Raw genomic sequence first — 13,808 nt, 5'->3', positions numbered from 1 at the left:
TTGTCATTCTCGGTATATTTTCAAATTCTCCAGTAGATGTCTCTCCCCTGGAAAGTGTTACAGTGTATTTTTCCAAAGGAAGATTAATAGTATCAGGCACTTTAGATGCTGTCTTCTTCTGTAGATTAATAAATAACTATACGGTCAGATGGAATGGAGACCGTTACCTCTTGAGGTAGTTCTGGCACTGCTGCACAAATGCATGTTGACAATAATTGATCTGCATGGCGCCTCTGTTGTTTTGACCATGTGGGATATTGATCAGTCTGAGCCAATGCCGTTTCATGGAGCAACTTCTCACTAGTGGCTAACACTGGCTTTCCTTGTTGAAATAAGCGTTTCCCTGAGTTACTTTCTCATCTCAAGATCTGTGACTCTTGGTTTTGCTCTACTATGCCAGATGACTCCTCCGGCAAGAGTAAATCAATGATAGTCCTCAGCTTCCTTTTGATCAATAACAAAAGTGGTGAACTTGTGCAATATATTGGTATATTGCTTGAAACATGTTAACACGGCGCTGAAGTGAACATTGGTCTTTTGAAGCCTTCAGTGAGTATTTCAAGCACTGGATGATCCTTTCAGCTAAACCATTCATGGATGGGTGGTATGGTGTTGAATTAATATGTTAAACTCCACACAACTTCAAGTAGTCTTCGAACTGTAAACTGTTGCCCATTATCACTCATAATCTGGTCTGGTTTTCCAAATCTCGCAAAGATCTCATTGAATTTCTCAATGGTTTGTTCTGCCATGGGTGACTTCATTATGACCACATCAGGCCACTTTGAGTACTCGTCTACAATGACCATGAACATGCACCCCTTGAATGGACTAGCAAAGTCAATGTGTAGACTTTGCCACAGTATTTTAGGCCAATCCTATAGATGTAATTGGGACAACGGTGGTGTGTTCCTTACCCGCGCACATGACTGGCACAGTTCTGTCTTTTCTTCTGTTTGGTCATCAATTCCCGGCCACAGTAGTAACTTTGTGCTAGTTCTTTCACTTGGGTGTTCTTCGTGTAACTGTTCCAAAACTGTTTGTTGTAAATTTGATAAAATAATTACTCTCATCCCCCACAACAGATTTCTGCCCTGTGCTGTTAATTCCAGTCTCCTGGAAATGTGCCGTTTTAATTCAGGATAGAATCATAGAATCATAGAATCTACAGTGCAGAAGGAGGCCATTTGGTCCATCGGGTCTACACTGGCCCTTGAAAGAGTATCCTTGAAGTACCCTGCCTTCACCCTACGCCCATAACCCAGTAACACCACCTAACCTCTTTGGACACTAAGGGGCAATTTAGCATGGCCAATCTACCTAACCCGCACATCTTTGGACTGTGGAAGGAAACTGGAGCACTCGGGGGGGGGGGGGGGGGGGTGGAGAGACCCACATAGACTTGGGAAGAAAGTGCAAACTCCACACATACACTCACCCAAGGCCAGGATCCCTGGGCCCCTGGAGCTGTGAGGAAGCAGTGCTACCCACTGTGCTGCCCACTGTGCTACCCACTGTGCTACCATGCTTCCCAATGGACCACATTTGCATTCCTCCAGTCCTCTGGTACCACCTCTGTATATAGTGAGGATAGGAAAATCATCCTCAAAGCATCTGCTATCTCCTCCCTGACCTCTTTCAACAGCCTCTGAAACAGTCCATCTGGCCCTGGTGACTTATCAACTTTCAAGGATTGCAACCCTTCGAATACTACCTTTCTCTTTATGATAATCTCATTCAATATCTCAGTGTTCTCCCTAGGCTAGTACATCTGCATCATCCCTTTTCTTTGTAAACTAGCAGACAAAATATTCATTTAAAGCCCTTCCCACATCCTATGCATCTACATACAAGGTCCCTTTTTCATCTGTGGCCATCTAAAATGGCCTCCCGCACAGGCTGATGGGAATGGTGGTCAGGTTGGGACACAAATAAGACGCAGCTTGTGAGTATTTGTAAACAACAACCTAGACCTATACAAAAGTGCGCACTTGCTAGAGGCCACTCACAGGACTCCCCAGGACAATGGGTTTCATATTGAAACTTAACATTAGTAGCAGACTCAGGGGCACCTATTCATCTGATTTGGGACGTGCATGTGTACCTTGGACAAAACCAACTAGGACCTGCCCAGCTATTGAGGTACCCACCCCTAATTTGCCAGAATCGAACAGGGTGATTGAAATCCTATCGATCCACTGGATCTCTACTTGGGACCACCCAAAAGAGCGCAAAAGATCGGAGGATAAGAAGAACTGCGCAACCAACATTCTGTCTCTTTTGGGACCGACTTCTGTGTACCAACTACAGCAAATCAACCAGCCAAGTTCAAGGACCCGCGATCTCCACCTAAAAGACAACACTCAGCTTAGATGCACCAGACGACCTCCAGACACCACACGTGGGGAACCAGATATAGGCCTTATCTAACCTACACAGAGCCGGTCACTTGGAAGTTAAGTAAAGGTCACTTAAACTGCTAGATAGAGTCTAATATGTAGTCGCGTGTAAGTTAATAAGTATAGAACCAATCCTATGTTTGATAATAAACTATAATTGTACTAAAATACTGGTTGTATGGTCATTTGTCCAAAACACGGAACGCACTCGCTTATTGTGGTTAATAGTAATAAAGATGGAAGTCAACACATCTATGATAGGGACCACTTTTTCCTTAACTAATCTTTTGCCATTAATATATTTATTGATAAAACATCTTTGGGTTTTCTTTAACTTTACTTGCTAATCTTTTTTCATGCCCTCTCTTTGATTTCCTTATTTCCTTTATCACTTCGTCCCTGCACTTCCTATATTCGTCCAGACTATCTGCAATGCTTAGTTCTTTGGGCCTATTGTACACAATTATTTTTGTTTGACCTTCCCCTGTGTTCCTAGACAACCGGGGAAGGGGGGGGGGGGGGTCTAGATCTGGCAGTACCACACTTACCTTTGGAGGGGACATGTCCACCGTGTACATTTAGGATCTCGCTTTTTAGTGCTTCTCATTGATTTATCCTCTAGCAGGATAAGCCCCTTCGCATTTCTGAAAGAATTGCATTTTGCCAGTTCAGAATTTTTGTTCCTGCTTTATCTCTGTGCTTCTCTGTGGTAATACCAAGGCTGAATGAATTGTGATCACTATCCCCGATGTGGTCGGCAACTGTCACCTTACTTACTTGCCCTTCTTCATTCCCTGAGTAGGTCGAGAATTACATCTCCCCTCATTGGGTTTGTCACTAATAGGTTGCAAAAAATGTCCTGGACACAGTGCATGAATTTTTCTCCCTCAGTTCCCCTTATATTGTTTGAATCCTAGTTGATATTCTGACAGTTAAAGTCTCCTGCTATTATTGCCCTCTTGTTCTTACAGACAGAAATTTGCCTTCATATTTGTTCTTCTATCTCCCTTTCACTATCTGGGGGTCTATACACTATACTCCCAGTAGTGTGATTGCCCCTTTTTTTATTTCTAAGCTGAACCCATAAAGTCTTGTTTGTTAATCTGTTCAGTATATCAGCCTTCTCACAACTGGAACTGATACTTTAACCATTAGTGCTACTCCCCCTCCTTTTTTATCTCCCACTCAATCATGTCTGAAGACTCTATAACCAGGGATATTGGGCTGCCCATTTTGCCCCTCCTTTAGCCAGGTTTCCATTACAGCAATGACATCCCGCTGCCATGTGTCTATCTGTGCTCTTAATTCATCTACCTTGTTTGTAATACTCCTTGCACTGAAGTGTAAACAGTTTAACCTCAACATTTCCCCTTGCTGGACAGTTTTTAAACTTTGCTTCTCCTGTAATTCCAAGTCTATCACTATATGTTCTCCATCACCAGCTAATGTTCTCCCTTCATTTTCCTGATCTGAATCTGACCTTTCTTTTCTTTTTTTTAATTTAGAGTACCCAATTATTTTTTTCCAATTAAGGGGCAATTTAGCATGGCCAACCCACCTACTCTGCATATCTTTGGGATGTGGGGGCGAAACCCACGCAGACACGGGGAGAATGTGCAAACTCCACACGGACAGTGACCCAGAGCCGGGATCGAACCTGGGCACTTGACGCCGTGAGGCAGCAGGGCTAACCCAATGTGCCACCTTGCTGCCCGAATCTGACCTTTCTGATCCTACTCCTGGGTTCCCATCCCACTGGCGCACCATTTTAAATACTGCTCAACAGAACTAGGGAAAGCCCCTGCAAGGACATTGGTCCCAGCTCTGTCGGAGTTCAACCCGTCCAGTTTGTACAGGACCCACCTTCCCAGAATCGGTCCCAGTGCCTCAAGAATGTGAATCCCTGCTGGCTACACCATCTCTTCAGCCGCATGTCCTTTGATTCTATCCTCTTATTCGTATTCTTGCTCACAAGTGAAACTGGGAGTAATCCTGAGATTACTACATTTGAGGTCCTGTATTTTAGTTTACCTCTTCCTGTGTTCCTGTGTTCAGCTTGCAGGTCCTCATCCCTTAGTTTACCTATTTCATTGATACAAATGTGTACCACAACCATTGGCTGTTCACCTTCTCTCTCCAGAATTCCCTGTAGCGCTACGTGACATCCCTGACTCTGGCACCAGGAGGGCAGCATGCCATCCTTGATTCATGTTTGCAAGCACAGAAGCATCTGTCTATGTCCCTGACTATTGAACCCCCTATCACTGTACTCTGCCATTCATTTTCCTCCCATCTGTCTGAGCAGCAGAGCCACCCACGGTGCTGTGAACATGGCTGTTGCTGCTTTCCCCTGAGAGGCCATCCCTCAGTGTCCAAAGTGGTATATCTGTTTAGGAGGGGGATGACCACAGGAGGCTCCAGCACCACCTTCCTGAGGCTTTTACTCTTCCTGATGGTCACCTAATCACTTTCTGCCTGTGTAATCCTCACCTACCATGTGACCACCTCACGAAGTATGCTCTCCATGACTTCCTCAGTATCACGGATGCTCCACAGTGAGACCACCCACAGCTCTAGCTCTGTATCTGGTTTGTTGTTGACTGCATTTGGTCACACCTTTTGTGCACATGGTCAGCGTCCCTTGTTTACCACATTGTGCAGGAGGAGCAAATCACAGTCTGAGGTCTCCTGCTATGACATCCCTCTTGATTGAGCTAGTTTCTCCCATTAAAAAAATTACCAGCTAGAGGTCTTAATTACATTGGCAGGGAACCTTGGGTGGGATTCTCCAATAATGGGGCTATGTCCCCACGCCTGCGTCAAAACGCGGGTGTTTCAGTCTGGACTTTACTCAAGAAAGTCCAGAGCAATTCTCCAATTTGCAGGGGGTCAGCAGGGCCCCGGAGTGCTTCTTGCAGCTCTGGCTGTGGATACGGGGCCCTGCACTTCCGGTCGGTAGTCCGCGCATGTGCATGGCGGCGGCCTATGGCGGCCGCCCTGTGGGACATGGCGGACTCAGCCCCGGAGCAGCACCAGGAATGTAGGTCTCCCTGGGTTTGGTGCTGCCCGATCACTTGCCTGGCCGTCTGTGAGGCCCCTCTTGGGGAAGGATCCTCCGCCCGCCCCACCAGGGCGGCCGCGGACTGAGTCCACAGCTGCCGCTGGCCATTCCCGACAGGCAAAACTTGGTTAGAACCATGCTGTCGGGAACTCGGCTGGTTGTCCTCACAGAATCGCCGTGGGGCCCTCTGTCAATGGCCCCCTACTGCGCCGTGTAGACCACGCGTGTGCGAATCGCGGTGATTCTCCGGGGACCGGTGAATCGCGGGAACGGTGTTGTGCCGGATTTCGGTGTCAACGCCCATTCTCCACCCCCATGCCGATCGCAATTTTGGCTGGGAGAATCTTGTTTCCTACCTAACACTTTACAATTGTGTAGTACTATTCTATACTCCTTTTGATTTAGTCCCTACCTTAGTATTAGGCAATGAATTACTTTAAAATATTGACAATACTTACCGGGACCTACTCACTAATCAGCTGCTTTGGTTGGTTCCACGTCACTTTCTGAACCGACGTTTGTTGACTATGCTTTCTCCTGTTGAGCACTAGGTCCTCTGCAATCCCCTCCTGGGTTATGTTGACTGAGCTGAGTTTTGCCAGACTGCTCCTCAGTGACTCCGCACCAACGGCACCAAAGTCAAGTTGTAATGGTAAGTTCAGGTTGAAACGTACTAGCATGTCTGATGTTTCCAGTGCTTCTTTTGCCGATTGATATGCCTTTCACATTCTGGTGTCCACTGTCATGCCTGTTTTGGGCACAACAATGGACGTAAGGGTTTCAATAGGGTTGCCTGATTCTGGACAAATTTCCCACAGTAGTTGACTAACCCGAGGAATGATCTAAGTTGAGTGACGTTTGTTGGTCTTGGGAGCCTCCATTATGGCTTCTATTTTTTTTTTTTAGTTGCTTTCTGCACACCCTTACTGTTAATTACATGTCCAAGATATCGTATAGATGTCTGGAAGAAATCACATTTATCTTTCCTGACACGAAGCCCATGCCTTTGAAATCATGCCAGTGTAGATTCTAAGTGTTGCAAGTGTCCTTGATCACTTGTGCCGGTAATCAATATAATTTAAGTAACACTGTACCCACAGTAAGCCACTAAGGATCTGGTCCATTGAGCATTGAAATAAAGCTGATGCTAACGTTACTACAAAAGACAATATCTTGTAACGGAATAGGCCATTGTGAGGGATGATCAATGTGACTGCTGGCCTTATATAACATATCAGATTCTGAGAGATAGCAACGTGAATTCTGGCCAATGTGGTTAGAAACCATGATTGATGCGATGTTCCATTCTGTCCTCCTTTGCTGCAGCCTGTGCTTCTGTGGAGGTGTAAGCACTGACTGGTTCTGGCCAATTCCTAGTTGATGATCTGATGCAATATCAAATGAATTTGCCATAAATTCCATTGATTGCGGCAATGAAGAGAAACCCTCTGGGATGTTGCCACAAATGAGAGATGCACCCACCCTCAGAGACAGAACTTGGAGTCTGCACACAAATGTGATGTTAATATTCTTCTTTTCAGGGAATGGGTCCACAATATATTGCCAATTTTATATTTATATCATGCTGAAGTGCTGAAAATGTATTATGTGGCAATCATGTCATTTATATCATGTGTGTTGCCCTAGTAAGTCTAATATAGGCCTGACATACTGATAATGAGTATCACAGGCACTTCCCCAGCAGATTATGGCATGCTGGATCCCTAAAACCATGGTGCCAAATAATATGCATCACCTACATCTGATGTACATCAATGCTACATTTAAACTCAATTTCATTATTGGCCTATAAATTTCAGCGCGATGGCAGTCAAATCATAAAATGTGCTCAGGCGATCTTCTGAGCACTTTAGAAACAGTCTTCAAAATACTTTGAACAGGCAGATGCTTCTGACTGTGCACTTAAAGCATTAAAAATTTACCAGTCAGGAGCAGAGCGCTGACACACATGCACAAATTTCTGTCCTAACAGACTAACAGTGTTTCACAGGGAGGTACTGTAACTAGTGAATTAACTACTGTATTTCACACTTTACAGCTACTTATCTTAAACCTGTGGTGCAATATAATGGCAGCTTAAAATTGGTATGCATTATATTCCAACTAAATTGTAAATGCCGGCTTCCGGACATGTGAGCAATTTATAAAAAGGTATATGCCAGCTAGCTGCAATTGAATGGCCCAAGTCAATTAGTGTATGTCCTGCCTGCCTGCCTGCCTACTGTGAAAAGTATCACATCCTTAGAATCTATTATTAGCTCATGTTCAGGTTAAACAGGAGGAAGGAGATTTGTAGTGTTGAATGCAGTAATAATTTTGTAGCTGGATTTTTGTGTGGCATGTTTCACCTTCATTTTACTCTTTTAAGTTATTTTGATTATGATTCTAAGAGGGTATTGTATTCATAGTCTATATATAATATATTATATACATCTATATATATATATATTCAGCTTAAAATAAGTAAAGAAATAGGTTGGTGTTTTAAGTTTCATTTTACTGGAAAGTGATTGAAGTTTTGTTTAGTTTCTCTAGGAACAAATCTGTGAAATAATTATTAGGTAATGATAGCTATAGTTAGCCTGACAAGGGGCTATGATCAGACGAGGCCTCTGCAATACTTGGAGTTTGGATCAGAAATTGGCTAGCTGTAAGAAGACAGAGGGTGGTGGTTGATGGGAAATGTTCAGCCTGGAGTTCAGTTACTAGTGTACCACAAGGATCTGTTTTGGGGCCACTGCTGTTTGTCATTTTTATAAATGACCTGGTGGAGGGCGTAGAAGGATGGGTGAGTAAATTTGCAGATGATACTGAAGTCGGTGGAGTTGTGGACAGTGTGGAAGGATGTTGCAGGTTACAGAGGGACATAGATAAGCGGCAGAGCTGGGCTGAGAGGTGGCAAATGGAGTTTAATGCAGAAAAGTGTGGGGTGATTCATTTTTGAAGGAGTAACAGGAATACAGAGTACTGGGCTAATGGTAAGATTCTTGGTAGTGTGGATGAGCAGAGAGATCTCGGTGTCCATGTACATAGATCCCTGAAAGTTGCCACCCAGGTTGGTAGGGTTGTTAAGAAGGCATACGTTGTGTTAGCTTTTATTGGTAGAGGGATTGAGCTTTGGAGCCATGAGGTCATGTTGCAGCTGTATAAAACTCTGGTGCGGCTGCATTTGGAGTATTGCGTGCATTTCTGGTCGCCGCATTATAGCAAGGATGTGGAAGCATTGGAAAGGGTGCAGAGGAGATTTACCAAGAGGGTGCCTGGTATGGAGGGAAGATCGTATGAGGAAAGGCTGAGGGACTTGAGGCTGTTTTCGTTAGAGAGAAGAAGGTTAAGAGGTGACTTAATTGAGGCATACAAGATGACCAGAGGATTAGATAGGGTGGACAGTGAGAGCCTTTTTCCTCAGATTGTGATGGCTAGTACGAGGGGACATAGCTTTAAATTGAGGGGAGATAGACATAGGACAGATGTCAGAGGTAGGTTCTTTACTCAAGAGTAGTAAGGGCGTGGAATGCCCTGCCTGCAACAGTAGTGGACTCGCCAACATTAAGGGCATTTAAATGGTCATTGGATAAACATATGGATGATAAGGGAATAGTGTAGATGGGCTTTAGAGTGGTTTCACAGGTCGGTGCAACATCAAGGGCCGAAGGGCCTGTACTGCGCTGTAATGTTCTATGTTCCAGCAAGAGATTAGATCCTTGTCATGGACTGGAGGGGTGTCAATTTAAACTGCCTTGATTACCCTGCTCTCGATCTGTCCGTAAACGGAAAGGTGTATTTTATTTTGATTTCCCCTTTTATAAATGGTGGTGTATTTTCCCCAACCGTTAAGTTTGGAAATGTTCCAAACCTCTATTAATAACTTGCACAGAAAACTCAAGGTAAGAAAAAAGTAAAAAGGGTTGGTTTATTTTGCACACATGCAAATGTCGAGAGGAGGTTCCCAATATCCATCCCGTTTACATTCACACAATAAATGGGGGATAAGGAAAAAGGAGGGTTCAGGGCACGACCACAATAAAATACAAGTAGGGGTTTTACATGTGCCCAGAGTACAGAATCAGAAGTCAACAGGAATATTCCTTCTGAGGGGAAGTTGGCTGATTGTAGAATGCTCTGCCTTCACCTGAGGAAGGAGCAGTGCTCCGAAAGCTAGTGATTTAAAACAAACCTGTTGGACTATAACCTGGTGTAAGACTTCTTACTGTTCCCAGAGGGAGACTTCCATAATGGAGAAAGCAGGTGGAATGAGTTAGTCTGGAGGCACTCGCTCCAAGCTTGGCAGGTTTGATGAGGGCCAGAGTTCTTTCTACTGACACCAGTTTGATGATAGACAGCACAGGTTGTCACCGGGGAGTTCTGTTCACATTGGAGGTCAAACAGGAAGTGCCGGAATTCAGTTCCACTGGATGATCTTTGATGCACAATCAATGGACACGAAACGTAGGTGTAGTCCGAATCGAAAGGCTTTAATCAGCAAGAAGTGAGCCCAGCAGCAGGAGTACAGAAATGGCCTGGCTGCTGGGGAACACGTGTTCTTATACCCCGCCTCGTAGACGGAGCTACCTTCCTTTCGACCAATGGGAATGCAGAGAACACGATACTTGGGCCAATGGGCAGCGAGCCCTCTGCACCAATGGCAGCTCACACTCCCAGGTACCGTAATACCCCTAGTTATACTACCACATGCTTACAATGCAGCTTGGGTGAAGTCATGTGACATGCCTTCTCAATGTTGGACACAGGGGGCTGGATGCTCCGATTTGAAGACTAAGTGCTGACTTCGACGTGGGAGCAGTGGTGTTTTGCGCCCGAACAAATGGCGCAAAAGCTGCACCGATCCTCCATCTGGTGGGGAGTGGGGGGGGGGGGGGGGCGAGCAGGCACGCGGCGTAAAGCCCCCAACTTTACCTGCAGACACGGCCGGAGAATTGCCAGGTCTGTGGCTGCGCATGCGGACCCTGCCGCGCATGCTGCCAAGGCCGTGCGCGGATCCGGCCTGCCAAAAACTGCCCACCTTTGACCAGACTCACCATCCCCGGACCACCCCCCCCCCCCCCCATCAGTGTCCCCAGCCCCCACCAAAGCCCTCCTGCCCGCGGAATGGCTCCCACCCGACTGCGGCGGCGCCGGACTCAGCTCCGCAGCCCCCACGCGGGGTTCACGAAATAAAATAGGGTTCCACTCCATCGGGAACTCGGGCCATCAGGGGCAGGGCATCGAGGGAAGGCATCAGGTGACGTCCTGAGGCTGCCCCGATGGCGCTCTCGTCGAGGGGGCGGAGCATCGCAAAAGCGGTGCTGCTCTCGATTTTGCTGCAAATGGGGATTCTCTGGCCGATCGCCGATCACCAAACGTGATTTAGGCGTCGGAGACCAGAGAATCCCACCCAGGATGTATGTTCCCAAAGCTGGAATCTAGGTGGTTAATTGGAGTCAAGATTCCTTTGTTCTAGGAGACACTGGTTCGGGTTGGTAAATGAGGCTCTCTTGTCGAAAACATGGTTGTGCAACTGCCAGAGTTTCGGCCGTTAGCACCATTATGAGTAATTAATGCCTGCAAAGGCTTTCTTTGTTTGAATGTGGCTGGAGCAGACTCACTGACCACGTGGTCATTATTACTTTGAAGCTGCTGCAAGGCATCAGGTGACCCACTGGAGACACTTTGTCAGCTCAACCAATATGTATTTTGGAAAAGCACAAAAAAAGTGACTTTATAAAGTGAAAGAGAAAATGCTGGAAAATCTCAACAGGTCTGGCAGCATTTGTAGGAAGAGAAAAGAGCTAACGTTTCAAGTCCGATGACTTTTTGTCAAAGCTAACAGACAGAGAAAGTGGGAAATATTTATACTGTGGAGTGAGAATGAAAGATGAGTCATAGCCACAGAAACCCAGGGAAACCCGGTGCTAATGGCCACAGAAACCAAGGGGAAAGAGTGCCAATGGCGGTCCCCAGAGAGAACAAAAGATGTGAAAAGCCAAACAGCAAAAAATCTAACATCAGAAGATGAACTGTAGATGTGGGGGAAGGGGAAGGAGGAAGCAAAGAGGTTAAGGAAAGGTGGATAAGATTGGGGGGGGGGGGGGGGGGGGGTTAAATATATGTTAAGGAAGGAAGAAATGGTAAAAGACAGTTAAATGAAATGGGATGAAAACAAATGGGTCAAGGTGGGGTAGAGCTGATCATCTGAAGTTATTGAATTCGGTATCCACCTTGCTTTTACGACTTTATAAAATAGTTCAGCCTATGACTACATATATATATTTTCCGTCAAGTCTCGACTGTGACATACTTTAAACATACCACAATGCTGTTTTAAGATTTTCAATTAACCTTACTTAAATAAGATGCATTTTGAGGGTGAAAATTAATTAGTGTATCAAAGTAGAATAGAAGTCATTTTGGTGAACAACACCATGGTTCGATAGTCTGATAAGAAATAAGAACTGCCCAATTGAATGACCATTATGGACAGGCCTTACAGAATGATAATAGAACAGATGCAAACAATTTACAAGCTCGTGTTGAAGGCCAGAGCTGAATTATTTATTGGGAGCATGAAAATTATCAGGGGGAGCATCATAAGATGAGATAAAGAGTTCAGGGAAAGGACAAAATACATGTATGGAGGCTTAAGAATCTAACGGTAGGTGGATGATTTCAAAGGTGGGCTTTTACCTCATGGTTTTGACAAATAATGTAACATTTTATTGGGGATCTTGTATAAAGAATTTTTTTGAGCGTACCATAATGCTATCAATAATAAATCCAGGTGTATAATACATCCACCACTAAGAAAACGTATAAAGTGGAGATTTTGGGAGGCTTCAGTGAAGTAGGTGGTTGAGAAAAACGTTTAGGGGTAGATGCTTTTGTGTAGTTTGAGAATTGTGAAGATATGAGGCACCAAAATTAAAAGAGAAGAAGAAGGAAGAGTTGCTCGCCCATCGTCTTCACTGCCTGACCTGCGATCAGTGCTTGTCATGACCATATGTTTTTGCTGTATAACTAGTGTGTTTATCCCATCTTATACTCAGACTAAATTCAACATGTTCACCAGATTGGTTGCAGTTGATCCTGATCGATTAGATTACTGTTAACAGCAACAAATTGTTCTTAAGTAGAATATCAACAAATGAGAATGATGAAAAAACTAACACTATGTGCACAGTGCATTAAACGCTGAGGCCTGGAGTTTCCACTGGTTTGTCCTGTCTTTCAGCACAAAGCTAACTCAGCGAATGCAAAAGGCGGTGGAAATTCATGTGCAAATTACATCCAGTGCAGGTAGAGCGCCAGGGATCTTTGTGCTGGTTCAAAAATATCTCACTAGAAGCAGGATCCATGAAGCAGGATCCAGCCTCAAAACTAGGCATGCCTCCTCTCCAAGGAAGTTTCCACTAATTGTGGGCCTTTGAGGAGGATCTTAAAATCAAACTGTTTTTAGATGCGAAGACACTGATGGGCACATTTCATAGAATCATAGAATTTACAGTGCAGAAGGAGGCCATTCGGCCCATCAAGTCCACATTGGTCCATGAAAGGGCATCATACCTAAACCCACACCTGCACCCTATCCCCGTAATCCAGCAACCCCACCTAACCTTTGGACATTAGGGTGCAATTTACACCAAGAGGGGACTAGGTTGCAGGCTATGGCGTGGAGCTGAAAGTCACACTCAGTGATGTCTATCAGGGAGATAAGTGACTTGGGAGGTGGCTAAATCAGCGATGTAAGTGAGCTGGGATTTCAGGAATATCATTCAATTTCTGATTCACTGGAGACTTACAATATTTTCTTGCAAAATTTCCGAAGCTGAGATTCTTTCCCACAAGGATCTTGTGACATTCTGGAAACTTCCTACCACACGATCCTCAATGAGACTTTACCAGATCTCTTTGGGCTAATGTCATGGCTGTCTTGTTCTCCAGACTGCTCAGGGCTAACGTCCCGGAGGTGCTCAGTCCAGCTATTCTGACTCTTTTGCTGGGAATTTGCCTAGCGCAGCACTAGGTAGCTCTGCATTGCCACTGAAGTCAGAGTTTAAGTTTTCTACCACTCGGGTATCTTCCTGTGCTCTCTTTCTTACATCCCAAGTACACTTCAGCTACTAGTTCTTGCACCCAGTTTTCTCTTGCTTGCTGATCATGTGCCTGCCTGGCTCCATCTTTCAAACTCTACTACTTCCACGCATTTATTCTGCTTCTCTTATAGCCACAACCAAACAGCCAGTCCAAAACCAGGTCTAGCTTGTGCCAAGTTGCTATTCCAATTGTTTACTGTCTTGTGCTGAACCTCTTATGCTCAGCTCCTTCCCTCT

Source organism: Scyliorhinus canicula, chromosome 17, assembly GCF_902713615.1.
Source record: "Scyliorhinus canicula chromosome 17, sScyCan1.1, whole genome shotgun sequence".
Taxonomy (NCBI): domain Eukaryota; kingdom Metazoa; phylum Chordata; class Chondrichthyes; order Carcharhiniformes; family Scyliorhinidae; genus Scyliorhinus; species Scyliorhinus canicula.
Note: the sequence above shows the minus strand (reverse complement) of the source record.